At 36.0% G+C, this 18,405-nt stretch overlaps 1 non-coding gene and 1 pseudogene across 1 annotated transcript; one reads left to right on the forward strand and one right to left on the reverse strand.

Moving 5' to 3' along the window:
• Positions 1 to 2,792: 2,792 nt before the first annotated feature.
• TRNAG-GCC (transfer RNA glycine (anticodon GCC)) lies at positions 2,793 to 2,865 on the reverse strand. Its single transcript has one exon. It is a non-coding gene; the product is annotated as a tRNA-Gly (tRNA).
• A 1,462-nt stretch (positions 2,866 to 4,327) lies between these two features.
• Positions 4,328 to 18,405, forward strand: part of LOC130706306 (tyrosine-protein kinase Fer-like) — a 28,803-nt pseudogene continuing 14,725 nt past the window's right edge.

The raw sequence follows: 18,405 nt of genomic DNA on the forward strand, positions 1-18,405 counted from the left end.
TGTCTATTTGCCCTGGCTAGAACTCCAGTAAAATGTTGAATAGAAGTAGTGAGAGTAAACATTCTCGTCTTTTTCCTCACCTCAGGGGGAAAATCTCAGTGGCGTACAACCTTTATTTTTTGCTCATGTTACATGTAAGCTATGGGCTATTGGAGGGTCATTGCAACTGTGCTCAGTTCTTCTTAGCTTTACTCTGTAGACATAGATGTCTTCTCATTCTAGGACCCAACCTGAGGCCTTACCTGGACTATGCTATTCTCTTGGCAGAGGGCAAAAACAAGAGGCTGAGCCAAACCACATAATCACCTTAAACCTCTACTTGGATGTGACATGTGTCATATCCATTCACACTCTATTGCCAAAGCATGTCAGTGGAACTCAAAGTCAAACCTATACTCCTCCCACAAGAGGCATGGCAAGTCACCTGGCAAAGGGTAAGGATACACAGTCCTCTTACAGGAAAGGTGGGGAGTAAATAACTGTGAACAGTAATATCATCTACCCTATTGAGTCTATATTTAATTTTCATCATCTCTAAGAATTACGAAAATGATTAACTAAGCAATAAGTTCAATTAATATCTTGACACAAAAACACAATGAGGTCAGCTATTTTTTGTGACCAAGACCATTCTTTAGAAATTGTCCAAGGTCACAGAGAATACTATATAGGAAAAGTTATCTAAAACTTCAAAATAAGGAAAAATGATGATTGCATGACCTGTTAAATATCATGGCAGCACATTTTCTAATAAGCCTTTTAGTCACCTGACTCTCTCAAGGTTTGTAACTTAAACTATCTACAACTGATTAGAGTCCAGAGAATTTTAGTCTTATAAAGTTAGAGGTTAACTTGCAGAAAACTTCTAAGAAGTGATTCACTTTTTGGAGGCTGCTTGGTTCAGTGAAAAAACTCAAATTTTTCAGTTTATTGCACTATAAAACATTAGCCAATTTTGAATCTAACTTATTTTATTTTGGCATTGTTTTCCCAACTGACTAGATGAATCCCTGTTTTTCAAATGTTCTTTGAACAAGTATTCTTGTATATCAGCTGATTCTCTCATTACTTGGCTGGAACAAAACATTGACATGTGCTACCAAACTACTTTGTCTGAGACTTGTGCTTTTATAGATATCACCTAGGCCAAGCAATTTCCCCTGAACCTCTCTCCTTCCAACCTCTCACCTATCTTCTGTGCTCCCACAGCACCCTGTACTTTTCCTATCAAAGCACTATTCACATTGCATAGGAATTGCCTATTGATTTATCTTCCTCCCTTCCCAGACTGTGAGCACCTTGGCATAGATCTTGCCTTGCTCAGATCCCCAGGGCCAAGTACAGTGTCTCCCACATCCCATAGAATCAATCAACATTTGTAGAATGAATGATTGGTCTGTGATTGTAGCAAGTTGATGACAAATAATTAAAATGAATGAATGAAGCAAGAAAAATTGGTCTTCATAATTCCAAAAGACACATGCACCCCAGTGTTCATTGCAGCACTATTTACAATAGCCAGGTCATGGAAGCAACCTAAATCCCCAACAGATGAATGGATAAAGAAGATGTGGTACATATATACAATGGAATATTACTCAGCCATAAAAAGGAACAAAACTGGGTCATTTGTAGAGACGTGGATGGACCTAGAGACTGTCATACAGAATGAAGTTAAGTCAGAAAAAGAAAAACAAAGACCATATATTAACTCATATATGTGGAACCTAGAAAAATGGTACAGATGAACTGGTTTGCAGGGCAGAAATAGAGACACAGATGTAGAGGACAAACGTATGGACACCAAGGGGGGAAAGCGGCGGTGGGGGGGGTGTGTGTGTGATGAATTGCGAGATGATTGGGATTGACACGTATACACTGATGTGTATAAAATAGATAACTAATAAGAACCTGCTGTATAAAAAATAAATAAATAAAATAAAATTCAAATCAAAAAACAAAAAGAAAAATTGGTCTTTAGAATTCAGGGGAAGATATCACAATAGACATAATAGCTATGGGAGAAAATTAAAGAGAGAAAATATAGCTGGTCCTCACTTTCAGAAAGGCCAATATATGAAATTCAAATTTAGGATACAAGAGTACACATTCATTTTCCTAAAGCTTCTTTGTTTCATGAAATAATTCACTACAGTTCCCTGAAACAACAGGATCTCCTTCTGTGTTTAAGTACCTCTTATTAATTATCTGACTGAGTTAGCTTTAGAATCTGTTGACAAATGCAGATCAGAAGTGAAAATGTGAGTCAATGAGAAAATTATTTGATTTATGCATGTGTTTGCTCTAGAGCACTTTACAGGAACATATTTATTATGTAAAGTGAACCAGGAGTACCCAGGATAATGAAAAAGTTTAGTTTACAGGCCAATAGCTCTCTACCTCTAAAGGCCTTTGGATTAAAAAAAAAGAGGGGGTGAATGAATGTGCTTTTATGCTTCATTTTAGCACCTTTAATGTTTGCCATCTTACTTTACTATCTCCCTGGTGAAGCCCTCCCTCCCCTTCTAAAACAAAGTATCCTCCCATTCTTCCTCAAAAGAGGACATATTGTTAATAATGCTAACATTTAACTAAGCTACACTAATTAGAATTTTAATGGAAATTTGTTTATCACTTTAATTTTTTAATATTTATTTATTTTGGCTGCGCCAGGTCTTAGTTGTGGCATGCAGGATCTTTTAGCTGCGGCATGTGGGCTTCTTAGTTGTGGCATGCGGGCTTCTTAGTTATGGCATGTGGAATCTTAGTTGCGGCATGCATGCGGGATCTAGTTCCCTGACCAGGGATCGAACCTGGGCCCCCTGCATTGGCAGCACGGAGTCTTACCCACTGGACCACCAGGAAAGTCCCTATCACTTTAAGTTTAGCATGTGTCTCTGTTAAGCCATTCAGTATGTTCTCCAAATGCGGTAGGTAAGTGAAAATTTTGTTAACTGAACTGTGGTTTTAAAATGTCCTAAGGAAGCTTTCTGACTAAATATAAAAGCAAATCACTTATTTCATACCTCAGCAACTTTAATGATTCACCAAGGCAGAGAATGCATGTTGGACATATATTTCTTACTTTGAGAAAGAGTTTACACTCTATTTGGACTGGTAGGCAGTCAGAATTTCCCTGGACATATACCACAGGGAACAGAGAGATGTGACTCCTGAAAAATTCCTAATGACTTCATCTCTCAACATACTAGCTCTAAAATGACTGGGAGTATGACTGCATGAAAAGTCCCTCTGGCTTATATCTTCTATCACCCACAATGTTCTTTCTTCAAAGGTTAGCCTATTCTTGTTCCTAGGACATTAGACATCTACCTTTTATGTCTGCCAACAGAAATGAACAATTAAAGAGACCCTGGGAAAATGTGCCTCCATGCGTATTATTTCAATTATAAAGAGAAAAAGATGTGTTTTAAAAACATTTGCACTCCAATATTTTTTTTAAGTTGCTCTAAACTAAACTAATATCCTTCCCAAAATAATGGCCACTTCCACCAAAATAAAAATAACCAGAAAGAGAATTTTCTTTAGCCAACTCATTGTCTGTCAAAAATAATTATATCAACCTTGAAAAGAAAAAACACTGCTATTTATTAAGAGGTATAGAAAAGGAGTGGCACCCACTGTTATATAGAGACCAATCTAGAAATTCATTTACTCAGGCTCCCTGGTGAAAAAAAGCATGGATGAATTAGCCTACCAGTCATCTCTAATTTATCAATGGGTTGCGCTCCAAAATTTATCTGTAAGTCAACAGTTTGAAACTCAGAACATATTTTCTCATAAGAACAAAGGGTAGTTAGGGTCTCAGACCAGCTCACGAAAGCCTACAGATTGTAAATCTACCTCAACCATGGAACTGCTGGTATCAGTCTGCAGGCTGGATCCTGATAACAATAGGCCACAGTACAGGAGGGAAGAATAAAAGGATCTCCTTTTCCCTTCCTGTTGCAGAGCAATTTAAAGAAAACTTTCCCAAAATGTCAAGCTTAGGTATAATACCATCTGTTCCCCTAATAATCCTGCCCAATGTCTTTAACCTCTCTTAAACCCCTCAAGGCTAACACAACCCCTAGTTTCATGCTTGTTGAGGTAGAGGACAGCAGGCTGAGCATCAGATAGTAGGGACTCAGCTATGATTTCTTGTATGTGAGATATGGACACCAACTCTAGAAAAACTGGGATACAGAGAAAGGACTCTGTTCATGGATGTTGGGTCCATAGGTGGGACTAGCCATAAGGGGCAAGATGGCTAGTCAACTATTGCAAGAATCAAAAAGTTAAATATCAGTTGTGACATAATCCTACAATGAAACTGGAGGAAACAAGCAAATACAAAACCCAGAAGCTTAACTTCACAAATCAGCCCAAGGTAAAACCACCAAGTGGGCCAGGTCCTTTTTGGCAACTTTCCCACCTCTCCTTTCACCTTCAAGTAGCCATCTGAGTTGCCTACTGTGGCACTCTCCCAAGATCAGGCCACGTCCCTTTCTCTGACTTTTGCCTAGGTAGAATCTCTCAGTGCTTTCCTAGGGAATATGGGAGCATGATGCGCTACCACCGGAAATCATTTGTGCTTCAGTGCTAGTGAGAGAATTGATTGCCTCCTCCCACAATGCCTTAGCTTAATGAATATGCACAACTCCAGAAGTGCTTGTAAAGTGCTTAACTGTGAGAATTTCATACACCACAGCTATCCAGTAAGGTGGATATTTTGGAACCAGGGCCTTTCAGTGTCCACTTAAACTATACCTATAGACAACTACCTACCTCACCCATATATGTACATACCAGGCCTAGAACCAAAAACCTCTGGAGAGTTGATATCCCCAGGAAATCTCCATCCTCTGATTTTAAAAACAACCATTTATTGAGCTCTATATAAATATGGGCCAAGCACCACTGTATAAATTATCTCACTTAATCCTTAGGACTACCTTATGAAATGGTTGTCATTATTAGCCTCACTTTACCAATAAGGAAAAAGAGGCACAATCCATCTTAAAAAAAAAGGCAGGGAAAAAGTAAAAAAGGAAGAGACAACGGAACAAATAGAAGACAAATAGCAAGATGTCAGATTTAAATTTAGCCATTCAATAATGACATTAAATGTATTGTCTAGACACCCCAATTAAAAGGCAGAGATTGTAAAATTGGATTTAAAAACAAGAAAATCCATTTTAAATATAAAGGGAAAGGATGGAAAAAATATACCATGCAAATGCAATCAAAAGAAAGCCTGAGAAGCTATATTAATATTAAAGTAGATTTTAGAATGAGGAATAGTATCAGGGGTAAAGAAGAATACTTCGTTTTGATGAAGGGGTCAATTCACCAAGAATATATAATCCTAAATGAGCATGCACCTAATCACAAAGGTTCAAAATACTTGAAGCAAAAACTGACAAACTAAAAGAAGAAATAATTATCACAATTAAATTTGTAAATTTCAAAACACCTCTCTCAGTAATCGACAGACCAAGCAGACAGAAAATCAGCAAGGATACAGAAGATTTGGAACGCCACCAACCAACCTGACCTGATTGGCATTTATAGAACACTGCGTCCGACTAAAACAGAATACACATTCTTTTCAAGTGCATGTGGAATATTCACCATGGTAGGCCAGCTGCTGTGTCATAAAACAAGTCTCAGTAAATTTAAGAGGATTTAAACAATTCAAAGTAAGTTCTTTGACCACAGCACAACTAAACTATATATCAATAACAGAAGGATATCTGGAAATACTGCAAATATTTGGAAATTAAGCAACAAACTTCTAAATACCACATGGGTCAAAGAATAAATCACAAGGGAAGTTGGAAAATATTTTGAGCTGAATGAAAATGAAAATACCACACAGCAAATTTGTGAGATGCAGCTAGAGCAGGGGTTAGAGAGAAATTTATAGCATTGAATTATTAAATGTTTATACGACCCCCCACTCACCAACATCAGAATATTATGCAAGGAAAAGTAAAGAACAGAGGACAAAACCCAGCTCTGAATGCAACTCCAATCATAGAAAAGGGAACCACTGCAGATAAGAGTCAAAGGAGAAGGTTTAAGTGGTATCAAAAGTAGGTCTGAACTCCAAACTGCTTACCTTGGTAGTAGATGCTTGCTGACGATTCACATCTAGGCTAATAAGAGGTTAGATCCAGCAAGGTCAGTGGAGGTAGGCTGGAGAAGGCAGGGGAGTCAGAGTGAACAAGAGCAGCATGTGCTAGCAGAGTTGAACTCTGATCCCAGGACAGAGGCTGTTACTCTTGATTTTAAAATATTTCTTGCTAAGGATGGGTTTTCCCTGAGGCCTAATACACTTATCTCCCCCAGAAATAGCCTCTGGATGGGTTCTGTCCCTAATTGACGGAAGATTAAAGATGCTGGGATTGTAAGCTCGTTAAACTCTGTTAATTCCCAGATATCATCCCCATATTATAATCACCTGAGGGACTGTTTTTAAAAACTACTCCAGGCCTGCATCCCCAAGAGAATCTGATTCAGTATATTTGGAGTGGGGGGTGGAGCCTAATGTTTTTGATTAATTCTGATTCTGATGATTCCCAGTTTGCATACTGGCATAAATATTACCACTAATAACAATTGCTAACAGTTACTGAGTACCTGCCATGTACTAGGTCCTCTTTACACGCTTTACATGTATTGTGAGATTTAATTCATGAACAAAAGGGCATTGTGAAGACCAGGTGAGGAAGTGTAAGTGGAGCTCACCCCACTCAGAGGAAACAGACAAGGAAAATCATCTTGACCTCGAGGCAGTAACTTTTCAATGATCTGTAAATATACAAAAAATATGATGAACACGGATTAAGGTGATAGAACGACGTCAGGCTTAGTCATGAAAAAAGACTGAAAAAGTCTTGAGGCAACATGGAATAGTATACAGAGGTATGATCCAATCCTGGGCTAGTATGATAACAGGTTGGCTTCAAGGATTCTGCGCTCTACCAAAATTGGTCTGAATTCTCAACCTGTTCAACATTCTCTCTCCTCCAGTGCCAAATTAGGATTAAACCAGATCCAAAAAGACCTACACCCTCTAGATCTGAGTAGAAATAGGTTGGCTTCCTGAACATCTAAATCCTCCATGAAGTCTTCCCAGATCAACCTGTTGAGAACAAAACTTCCCAAATCACACATAGTCTGAGGTCATTCTTACTCTGAGTACTCACCATCATCTTAAAATGTAACTGGACCTCAGATGGCATGTGGTATGAATACCTTACTCATTTTACATCTCATTTCTTGCTTGTATATCTTGTAAGCATGATCTTTTGTCTGTATTATTGATGTCTTGGATCAATAATTATCAATAATTATTGATGTCTTGGATCAGTTGTCCTGGAAAGCACAAAAGGTGCCTGCATAATAGTACCTGGCAGTGGTATACCTAATTACAATTCATAAATGTTCTTTGATGATAATATATGTAACCCTAGAAGATACACACTGCATTGAAATAAGGATTCTGAAAGCCTTGAATATAGTACAATAATACCATTCTGGTTAAAATTTTGTGAGGACAGGGGAATAGCTCTTTATCAGTCTGATACTCAAGTCCAAGGACATCTGTCATCTGACAAAAACCAGACATTGTCTAAGTTAGGGTTTAAGTACCAGATCATTTTCTAGCTCCTATCCCTGAAAGGAAGGCTATTTCCCATTTGCAATGATGCATTTCTCAAGTTTATGTGCTCTGTGCTCAATCAAAACCTTCTCCTTTCCTTCTTCCTCCATTAAACACCTCCATTTAACACTGCATCAAAGGAATTAAGCTTTGTTAGCCTGACCCATGTAGAAATGGTCATTATAGCTTAAAACAGAACCTAAGAATCAGAAACAAAGAGCAATTCTTCTTACATTAATGTGTATCTTCTCAGGTTGCCACACACTTCCTTTAGTCACTATTTCCAATATCTCTCCTATTGTTATTCTCAATTATCACGTCAATTTGTGTTTATAACTACAATAAAATCTGTATTCAATTAGCATGAATTAGCATCTTTTAAAGAAGTCATCCTTTTATTCTCAACTTTACACCAAATAAAATCTCTTTGGCCCTGACAGGATACCTAGAAATGTTATTAAAAATTTCAATTAAAAAATTAAACATTTAAACTTGCTTCTGATAAGTAATAAGATAGAATATATTATGTGATAAGATAGAATATTATAATATTGTAATATTATAAGCTTCATTCTACCTAAGAGGCAACCTTTAGAGATCAGTATCCACAAAAATGTAAAAAAAAAAAAAAAATCAAAGGCCAGGCACAGCTTTTAAACTAAAGAGATCTTATGTTGCTGGGATCATGGAAACCAAACAATGATCACATGAGTTTTCTGATCTTTACAAACATGCTTATAAAAAGTAAGGCCATCATAAATCCCAGTTTAAGAACCTGGTCCCAAATATTCAAAAATGTTTTCCTGGACTAAACCAAAGCATCAGAGACCTGGGTGCCTGAGATACATATTTTGGTGTCATTGTAGAGATATCCTTAACTTGAATGAGCTGAGGTGTTGGCCATCAGCTAACATTCAGGGCCATTACAAGATATTGATACATCCCTTTGTTTTATTTACTGAAAAGACAGGACCACTTCTTCATGAGAATGCAAAGGAGAAGTTTCTTTAGGCTTCACTGCCAGAAAATGTTATTCTCCATCACGACTGGCTTTTTATTTACGGACAGTGTCATTCCTGTAACTGACCACATTACCTTCTCTGTGTGGCCTGACAGGTTTTCAGAGCCAATTCATGACTAAAGTGTACACAACATTTGGGGGTATTGGCCTCACTTGGGGTATTAGTTTCACTCAGAAATCAAATTTTCTTGTTTACTTTTTTTTTCTTTAACATTTTGAAGAGTGTGGCCCATGTATATTTTTATATTTTTTAACATCATTATTGCAGTATAATTGCTTTACAACGGTGTGTTAGCTTCTGATTTATAACAAAGTGAATCAGCTCTACATATACATATATCCCCATATCTCCTCCCTCTTGCGTCTCCCTCCCACCCCCCCTCCCTATCCCACCCCTCTAGGTGGTCACAAAGCACCGAGCTGATATCCCTGTGCTATGTGGCTGCTTCCCACTAGCTATCTATTTTACATTTGGTTGTGTATACATGTCCATGCCACTCTCTCACTTTGTCCCATCTTACCCTTCCCCCTCCCCGTGTCTTCAAATCCATTCTCTACGTCTGCGTCTTTATTCCTGTCCTGCCCCTAGGTTCTTCAGACGATTTTTTTTTTAGATTCCATATATATGTGTTACCATACAGTATTTGTTTTTCTCTTTCTGACTTACTTCACTGTGTATGACAGACTCTAGGTCCATCCACCTCACTACAAATAAATCAATTTCATTTCTTTTTATGGCTGAGTAATGTTCCATTGTATATATGTGCGACATCTTCTTTATCCATTCATCTGTTGATGGACACTTAGGTTGCTTCCATGTCCTTGCCATTGTAAATAGAGCTGCAATGAACATTGTGGTACATGACTCTTTTTGAATTATGGTTTTCTCAGGGTATATGCCCAGTAGTGGGATTGCTGGGTCGTATGGTGGTACTATTTTTAGTATTTTAAGGAAACTCCATACTGTTCTCCATAGTGGCTGTATCAATTTACATTCCCACCAACAGTGCAAGAGGGTTCCCTTTTCTCCACACCCTCTCCAGCATTTACTGTTTGTAGACTCTTTGATAATGGCCATTCTGACTGGTGTGAGGTGATACCTCATTGTAGTTTTGATTTGCATTTCTCTAATGATTAGTGATGTTGAGCATCCTTTCATGTGTTTCTTGGCAATCTGTCTATCTTCTTTGGAGAATTGTCTATTTAGGTCTTCTGCCCATTTTTGGATTGGGTTGTTTGTTTTTTTGATATTGAGCTGCATGAGCTGCTTGTAAATTTTGGAGATTAATCCTTTGTCAGTTGCTTCATTTGCAAATATTTTCTCCCATTCTGAGGGTTGTCTTTTCATCTTGTTTATGGTTTCCCTTGCTGTGCAAAGGCTTTTAAGTTTCATTAGGTCCCATTTGTTTATGTTTGTTTTTATTTCCATTTCTCTAGGAGCTGGGTCAAAAAGGATCTTGCTGTGATTTATGTCATAGAGGGTTCTGCCTATGTTTTCCTCTAAGAGTTTGATAGTGTCTGGCCTTACATTTAGGTCTTTAATCCATTTTGAGTTAATTTTTGTGTATGGTATTAGGGAGGGTTCTAATTTCATTCTTTAACATGTAGCTGTCCAGTTTTCCGAGCACCACTTATTGAAGAGGCTGTCTTTTCTCCAGTGTTTATTCTTGCCTCCTTTATTAAAAATAAGGTGACCATATGTGAGTGGGTGTATCTCTGGGCTTTCTATCCCGTTCCATTGATCTACATCTCTGTTTTTGTGCCAGTACCATACTGTCTTCATTACTGTAGCTTTGTAGTATAGTCTGAAGTCAGGGAGTCTGATTCCTCCAGCTCTGTTTTTCTTTCTCAAGATTTCTTTGGCTATTCAGGGTCTTTTGTGTTTCCATACAAATTGTGGAATTTTTTTGTTCTAGTTCTGTGAAAAATGACATTGGTAGTTTGGTAGGGATTGCATTGAATCTGTAGATTGCTTTGGGTAGTATAGTCATTTCACAATGTTGATTCTTCCAATCCAAGAACATGGTATATCTCTCCATCTGTTTGTATCATATTTAATTTCTTTCATCAGTGTCTTATAGTTTTCTGCATACAGGTCTTTTGTCTCCTTAGGTAGGTTTATTCTAAGATATTTTATTCCTTATGTTGCAATGGCAAATGGGAGTGTTTCCTTAATTTCTCTTTCAGACTTTTCATCATTAGTGTATAGGAATGCAAGAGATTTCTGCGCATTAATTTTGTATCCTGCTACTTTTCCAAATTCATTGATTAGCTCTAGGAGTTTTCTGGTAGAGTCTTTAGGATTCTCTATGTACAGTATCATGTCATCTGCAAACAGTGACAGCTTTACTTCTTCTTTTCTGATTTGGATTCATTTTATTTCTTTTCCTTCCCTGACTGCTATAGCTAAAACTTCCAAAACTATGTTGAACAATAGTGGTGAGAGTGGGCAACCTTGTCTTGTTCCTGATCTTAGTGGAAATGGTTTCAGTTTTTCACCATTGAGAACGATGTTGGCTGTGGGTTTGTCATATATGGCCTTTATTATGTTGAGGAAAGTTCCCTCTATGCCTACTTTCTGGAGGGTTTTTATCATAAATGGGTGTTGAATTTTGTTGAAAGCTTTTTCTGCATCTATTGAGATGATCATATGGTTTTTCTCCTTCAGTTTGTTAATATGGTGTATCACGTTGATTGATTTGCTTATATTGAAGAATCCTTGCATTCCTGGAATAAACCCCACTTGATCATGGTGTATGATCCTTTTAATGTGCTGTTGGATTCTGCTTGCTAGTATTTTGTTGAGGATTTTTGCATCTATGTTCATCAGTGATATTGGCCTGTAGTTTTCTTTCTTTGTGACACCTTTGTCTGGTTTTGGTATCAGGGTGATGGTGGCCTCATAGACTGAGTTTGGGAGTGTTCCTCCCTCTGCAATATTTTGGAAGAGTTTGAGAAGGATAGGTGTTAGCTCTTCTCTAAATGTTTGATAGAATTCGCCTGTGAAGCCATCTGGTCCTGGGCTTTTGTTTGTTGGAAGATTTTTAATCACAGTCTCATTTTCAGTGCTTGTGATTGGTCTGTTGGTATTTTCTTTTTTCTTCCTGGTTCAGTCTCAGTAGGTTGTACTTTTCTAAGAATTTGTCCATTTCTTCCAGGTTGTCCATTTTATTGGCATATAGTTGCTTGTAGTAGTCTTTCATGATCCTTTGTATTTCTGCAGTGTCAGTTGTCACTTCTCCTTTTTCTTTTCTAATTCTAATGATTTGAGTCTTCTCCCTTTTCTTCTTGATGAGTCTGGCTAATGGTTTGTCAATCTTGTTTATCTTCTCAAAAAAACAGCTTTTAGTTTTACTGTTTTTTGCTATTGTTTCCTTCATTCCTTTTTCATTTATTTCTGATCTGATCTTTGTGATTTCTTTCCTTCTGCTAACTTTAGGGGTTTTTGTTCCTCTGTCTCTAATTGCTTTAGGTGTAAGGTTAGGTTGTTTATTTGAGATGTTTCTTGTTTCTTGAGGTAGGCTTGTATTGCTATAAACTTCCCTCTTAGAACTGCTTTTGCTGCCTCCCATAGATTTTTGGTTGTCGTGTTTTCATTGTCATTTGTTTCTAGGTATTTTTTTTTTTTTCAAGTTAACATTAATTTAATTTGAAAGATGCTATAGTTTTTTTTTTTTTTTTTTTCCACACGCACACACTGTATTTTATTTTTACAAGAGATAGATAGACTGACACCAAGCATTGTACATGGATGACCACAACAAAAGCAACAATGATTGCAATTACCAAACATGAAACACACTTATACTATGTCATAACATTGACATTCAGTCCAGTAATCCTCCACTGTAACAGCTCCTTTACTTTGCAGTGAAAATTGATTTCTATATTCTTTTCCTCTGAGTCCTTGTGGGATTTTTTTTTTTTTTAATTCAGACCGAAAGTCACAGAAATTATACTCATCCTCATCAGTTCACTCAGTCCCATGTAATTAATTTCTTTTTTTTCATCTTGATCTTTTGTTAGCACTTTTATGAGTTCATCAGTTTTTCAGTAGAGTTCTGAAAATGCTTATTCATTCAGTTCAGCAGTACAGTCAGTTACCAGAAACCTGTACTTGTCAGAGTCTTTTCCATGAATTTCTTGAAGATGAAACTCTTTTATAGGAACATATTTGCAAAATCATCAGAGTACACCCAGAACTGTCTGTAAATGACAAAAGACTTAAAAATGACCATGGTTAAAGATTTGATGAAAGTTCATAATAATGCAGTTGACAAGAAAATTAGTTATTTCTGAGATATACATTTTAAAGTAATAACTAGGATTATTACTTATAACATTATACCAGAACATATAAGATTTTTAGACGTTTCCTGTAATGTCTGAAACATTTATATTAACATATTTCCATACATATTTCCATACAAATACAAATATAAGATTTTTAGAAATTTCATGTAATGTCTGAAACATTTATATTAACATATTTCCATACATATTTCCATACAAATACAAATATAAGATTTTTAGAAATTTCATGTAATGTCTGAAACATTTATATTAACATATTTCCATACATATTTCCATACAAATACAAATATAAGATTTTTAGAAATTTCATGTAATGTCTGAAACATTTATATTAACATATTTCCATACATATTTCCATACAAATACAAATATAAGATTTTTAGAAATTTCATGTACTGTCTGAAACATTTATATTAACATATTTCCATACATATTTCCATACAAATACAAATATAAGATTTTTAGAAATTTCATGTAATGTCTGAAACATTTATATTAACATATTTCCATACAAATAACCCAATGAAAGTTTAGTATTAGTTGTTTTGTTTGTTTTTTTTATACTGCAGGTTCTTATTAGGCATCAGTTTTATACACATCAGTGTATACATGTCAATCCCAATCGCCCAATTCAGCACATCACCATCCCCACCTCATCGCAGTTTTCCCCCCTTGGTGTGCATATGTCCATTCTCTACATCTGTGTCTCAACTTCTGCCCTGCAAACTGGCTCATCTGTACCATTTTTCTACGTTCCACATACATGCATTAACATACGATATTTGTTTTTCTCTTTCTGACTTACTTCACTCTGTATGACAGTCTCTAGATCCATCCACTTCTCAACAAATGACTCAATTTCGTTCCTTTTTATGGCTGAATAATATTCCATCGTATATATGTACCACAACTTCTTTATCCATTCGTCTGTTGATGGGCATTTAGGTTGCTTCCATGACCTGGCTATTGTAAATAGTGCTGCAATGAACATTCGGGTGCACGTGTCTTTTTTTTTTTTTTTTTTTTTTTTTTTGGTATTATTTCTTCTTTATTTTTTTTTTTTTTTTTTTCCACACACACACACTGTATTTTATTTTTACAAGAGATAGATAGACTGACACCAAGCATTGTACATGGATGACCACAACAAAAGCAACAATGATTGCAATTACCAAACATGAAACACACTTATACTATGTCATAATATTGACATTCAGTCCAGTAATCCTCCACTGTAACAGCTCCTTTACTTTGCAGTGAAAATTGATTTGTATATTCTTTTCCTCTGAGTCCTTGTGGGATTTTTTTTTTTAATTCAGACAGAAAGTCACAGAAATTATACTCATCCTCATCAGTTCACTCAGTCCCATGTAATTAATTTCTTTTTTTTCATCTTGATCTTTTGTTAGCAGTTTTATGAGTTCATCAGTTTTTCATTAGAGTTCTGAAAATGCTTATTCATTCAGTTCAGCAGTACAGTCAGTTACCAGAAACCTGTACTTGTCAGAGTCTTTTCCATGAATTTCTTGAAGATGAAACTCTTTTATAGGAACATATTTGCAAAATCATCAGAGTACACCCAGAACTGTCTGTAAATGACAAAAGACTTAAAAATGACCATGGTTAAAGATTTGATGAAAGTTCATAATAATGCAGTTGACAAGAAAATTAGTTATTTCTGAGATATACATTTTAAAGTAATAACTAGGATTATTACTTATAACATTATACCAGAACATATAAGATTTTTAGACGTTTCCTGTAATGTCTGAAACATTTATATTAACATATTTCCATACATATTTCCATACAAATACAAATATAAGATTTTTAGAAATTTCATGTAATGTCTGAAACATTTATATTAACATATTTCCATACATATTTCCATACAAATACAAGATTTTTAGAAATTTCATGTAATGTCTGAAACATTTATATTAACATATTTCCATACATATTTCCATACAAATACAAATATAAGATTTTTAGAAATTTCATGTAATGTCTGAAACATTTATATTAACATATTTCCATACATATTTCCATACAAATACAAATATAAGATTTTTAGAAATTTCATGTAATGTCTGAAACATTTATATTAACATATTTCCATACAAATAACCCAATGAAAGTTTAGTATTAGTTGTTTTGTTTGTTTTTTTATACTGCAGGTTCTTATTAGGCATCAGTTTTATACACATCAGTGTATACATGTCAATCCCAATCGCCCAATTCAGCACATCACCATCCCCACCTCATCGCAGTTTTCCCCCCTTGGTGTCCATATGTCCATTCTCTACATCTGTGTCTCAACTTCTGCCCTGCAAACTGGCTCATCTGTACCATTTTTCTACGTTCCACATACATGCATTAACATACGATATTTGTTTTTCTCTTTCTGACTTACTTCACTCTGTATGACAGTCTCTAGATCCATCCACTTCTCAACAAATGACTCAATTTCGTTCCTTTTTATGGCTGAATAATATTCCATCGTATATATGTACCACAACTTCTTTATCCATTCGTCTGTTGATGGGCATTTAGGTTGCTTCCATGACCTGGCTATTGTAAATAGTGCTGCAATGAACATTCGGGTGCACGTGTCTTTTTGAATTACGGTTTTCTCTGGGTATATGCCCAGTAGTGGGATTGCTGGGTCATATGGTAATTCTATTTTTAGTTTTTTAAGGAACCTCCATATTGTTCTCCATAGTGGCTGTATCAATTTACATTCCCACCAACAGTGCAAGAGGGTTCCCTTTTCTCCACACCCTCTCCAGCATTTGTTGTTTGTAGATTTTCTGATGATGCCCATTCTAACAGGAGTGAGGTGATACCTCATTGTAGTTTTGATTTGCATTTCTCTAATAATTAGTGATGTTGAGCATCTTTTCATGTGCTTCATGGCCGTCTGTATGTCTTCTTTGGAGAAATGTCTATTTAGGTCTTCTGCCCATTTTTGGATTGGGGTGTTTGTTTCCTTGATATTGAGCTGAATGAGCTGTTTATATATTTTGGAGATTAATCCTTTGTCCGTTGATTCATTTGCAAATATTTTCTCCCATTCTGAGGGTTGTCTTTTCGTCTTGTTTATGGTTTCCTTTGCTGTGCAAAAGCTTTGAAGTTTCATTAGGTCCCACTTGTTTATTTTTGTTTTTATTTCCATTACTCTAGGAGGTGGATCGAAAAAGATCTTGCTGTGATTTATGTCAAAGAGTGTTCTTCCTATGTTTTCCTCTAAGAGTTTTATAGTGTCCAGTCTTATATTTAGGTCTCTAATCCATTTTGAGTTTATTTTTGTGTATGGTGTTAGGGAGTATTCTAATTTCATTCTTTTACATGTGGCTGTCCAGTTTTCCCAGCACCACTTATTGAAGAGACTGTCTTTTCTCCATTGTATATCTTTGCCTCCTTTGTCATAGATCAGTTGACCATAGGTGCGTGGGTTAATCTCTGGGCTTTCTATCTTGTTCCATTGATCTATGTTTCTGTTTTTGTGCCAGTACCATATTGTCTTGATTACTGTAGCTTTGTAGTATAGTCTGAAGTCAGGGAGTCTGATTCCTCCAGCTCCATTTTTTTGCCTCAAGACTGCTTTGGCTATTCGGGGTCTTTTGTGTCTCCATACAAATTTTAAGATGATTTGTTCTAGCTCCGTAAAAAATGCCATTGGTAATTTGATAGGGATTGCATTGAATCTGTAGATTGCTTTGGGTAGTATACTCATTTTCACAATGTTGATTCTTCCAATCCAAGAACATGGTATATCTCTCCATCTGTTGGTATCATCTTTAATTTCTTTCATCAGTGTCTTATAGTTTTCTGCATACAGGTCTTTTGTCTCCCTAGGTAGGTTTATTCCTAGGTATTTTATTCTTTTTGTTGCAATGGTAAATGGGAGTGTTTCCATAATTTCTCTTTCAGATTTTTCATCATTAGTGTATAGGAATGCAAGAGATTTCTGTGCATTAATTTTGTAACCTGCAACTTTACCATATTCATTAATTAGCTCTAGCAGTTTTCTGGTGGCAGTTTTAGGATTCTCTATGTATAGTATCATGTCATCCGCAAACAGTGACAGTTTTACTTCTTCTTTTCCAATTTGTATTCCTTTTATTTCTTTTTCTTCTCTGATTGCCGTGGCTAGGACTTCCAGAACTATGTTGAATAATAGTGGTGAGAGTGGACATCCTTGTCTCGTTCCTGATCTTAGAGGAAATGCTTTCAGTTTTTCACCATTGAGAATGATGTTTGCTGTGGGTTTGTCATATATGGCCTTTATTATGTTGAGGTAGGTTCCCTCTATGCCCACTTTCTGGAGAGTTTTTATCAGAAATGGGTGTTGAATTTTGTCAAAAGCTTTTTCTGCATCTATTGAGATGATCATATGGTTTTTATTCTTCAATTTGTTAATATGGTGTATCACATTGATTGATTTGCGTATATTGAAGAATCCTTGCATCCCTGGGATAAATCCCACTTGATCGTGGTGTATGATCCTTTTAATGTGTTGTTGGATTCTGTTTGCTAGTATTTTGTTGAGGATTTTTGCATCTATATTCATCAGTGATATTGGTCTGTAATTTTCTTTTTTTGTAGTGTCTTTGTCTGGTTTTGGTATCAGGGTGATGGTGGCCTCATAGAATGAGTTTGGGAGAGTTCCTTCCTCTGCAATTTTTTGGAAGAGTTTGAGAAGGATGGGTGTTAGCTCTTCTCTAAATGTTTGATAGAATTCACCTGTGAAGCCATCTGGTCCTGGACTTTTGTTTGTTGGAAGATTTTTAATCACAGTTTCAATTTCATTACTTGTGATTGGTCTGTTGATATTTTCTGTTTCTTCCTGGTTCAGTCTTGGAAGGTTATACCTTTCTAAGAATTTGTCCATTTCTTCCAGGTTGTCCATTTTATTGGCATAAAGTTGCTTGTAGTAGTCTCTTAGGATGTTTTGTATTTCTGCGGTGTCTGTTGTAACTTCTCCTTTTTCGTTTCTGATTTTATTGATTTGAGTCCTCTCCCTCTTTTTCTTGATGAGTCTGGCTAATGGCTTATCAATTTTGTTTATCTTCTCAAAGAACCAACTTTTAGTTTTATTGATCTTTGCTATTGTTTTCTTTGTTTCTATTTCATTTATTTCTGCTCTGATCTTTATGATTTCTTTCCTTCTGCTAACTTTGGGTTTTGTTTGTTCTTCTTTCTCTAGTTTCTTTAGGTGTAAAGTTAGATTGTTTACTTGAGATTTTTCTTGTTTCTTTAGGTAGGCTTGTATAGCTATAAACTTCCCTCTTAGAACCGCTTTTGCTGCATCCCATAGGTTTTGGGTCGTCGTGTTTTCATTGTCATTTGTCTCTAGGTATTTTTTTATTTCCTGTTTGATTTCTTCAGTGATCTCTTG

The sequence above is a fragment of the Balaenoptera acutorostrata genome, chromosome X (assembly GCF_949987535.1).
Source record: "Balaenoptera acutorostrata chromosome X, mBalAcu1.1, whole genome shotgun sequence".
Lineage (NCBI taxonomy): Eukaryota > Metazoa > Chordata > Mammalia > Artiodactyla > Balaenopteridae > Balaenoptera > Balaenoptera acutorostrata.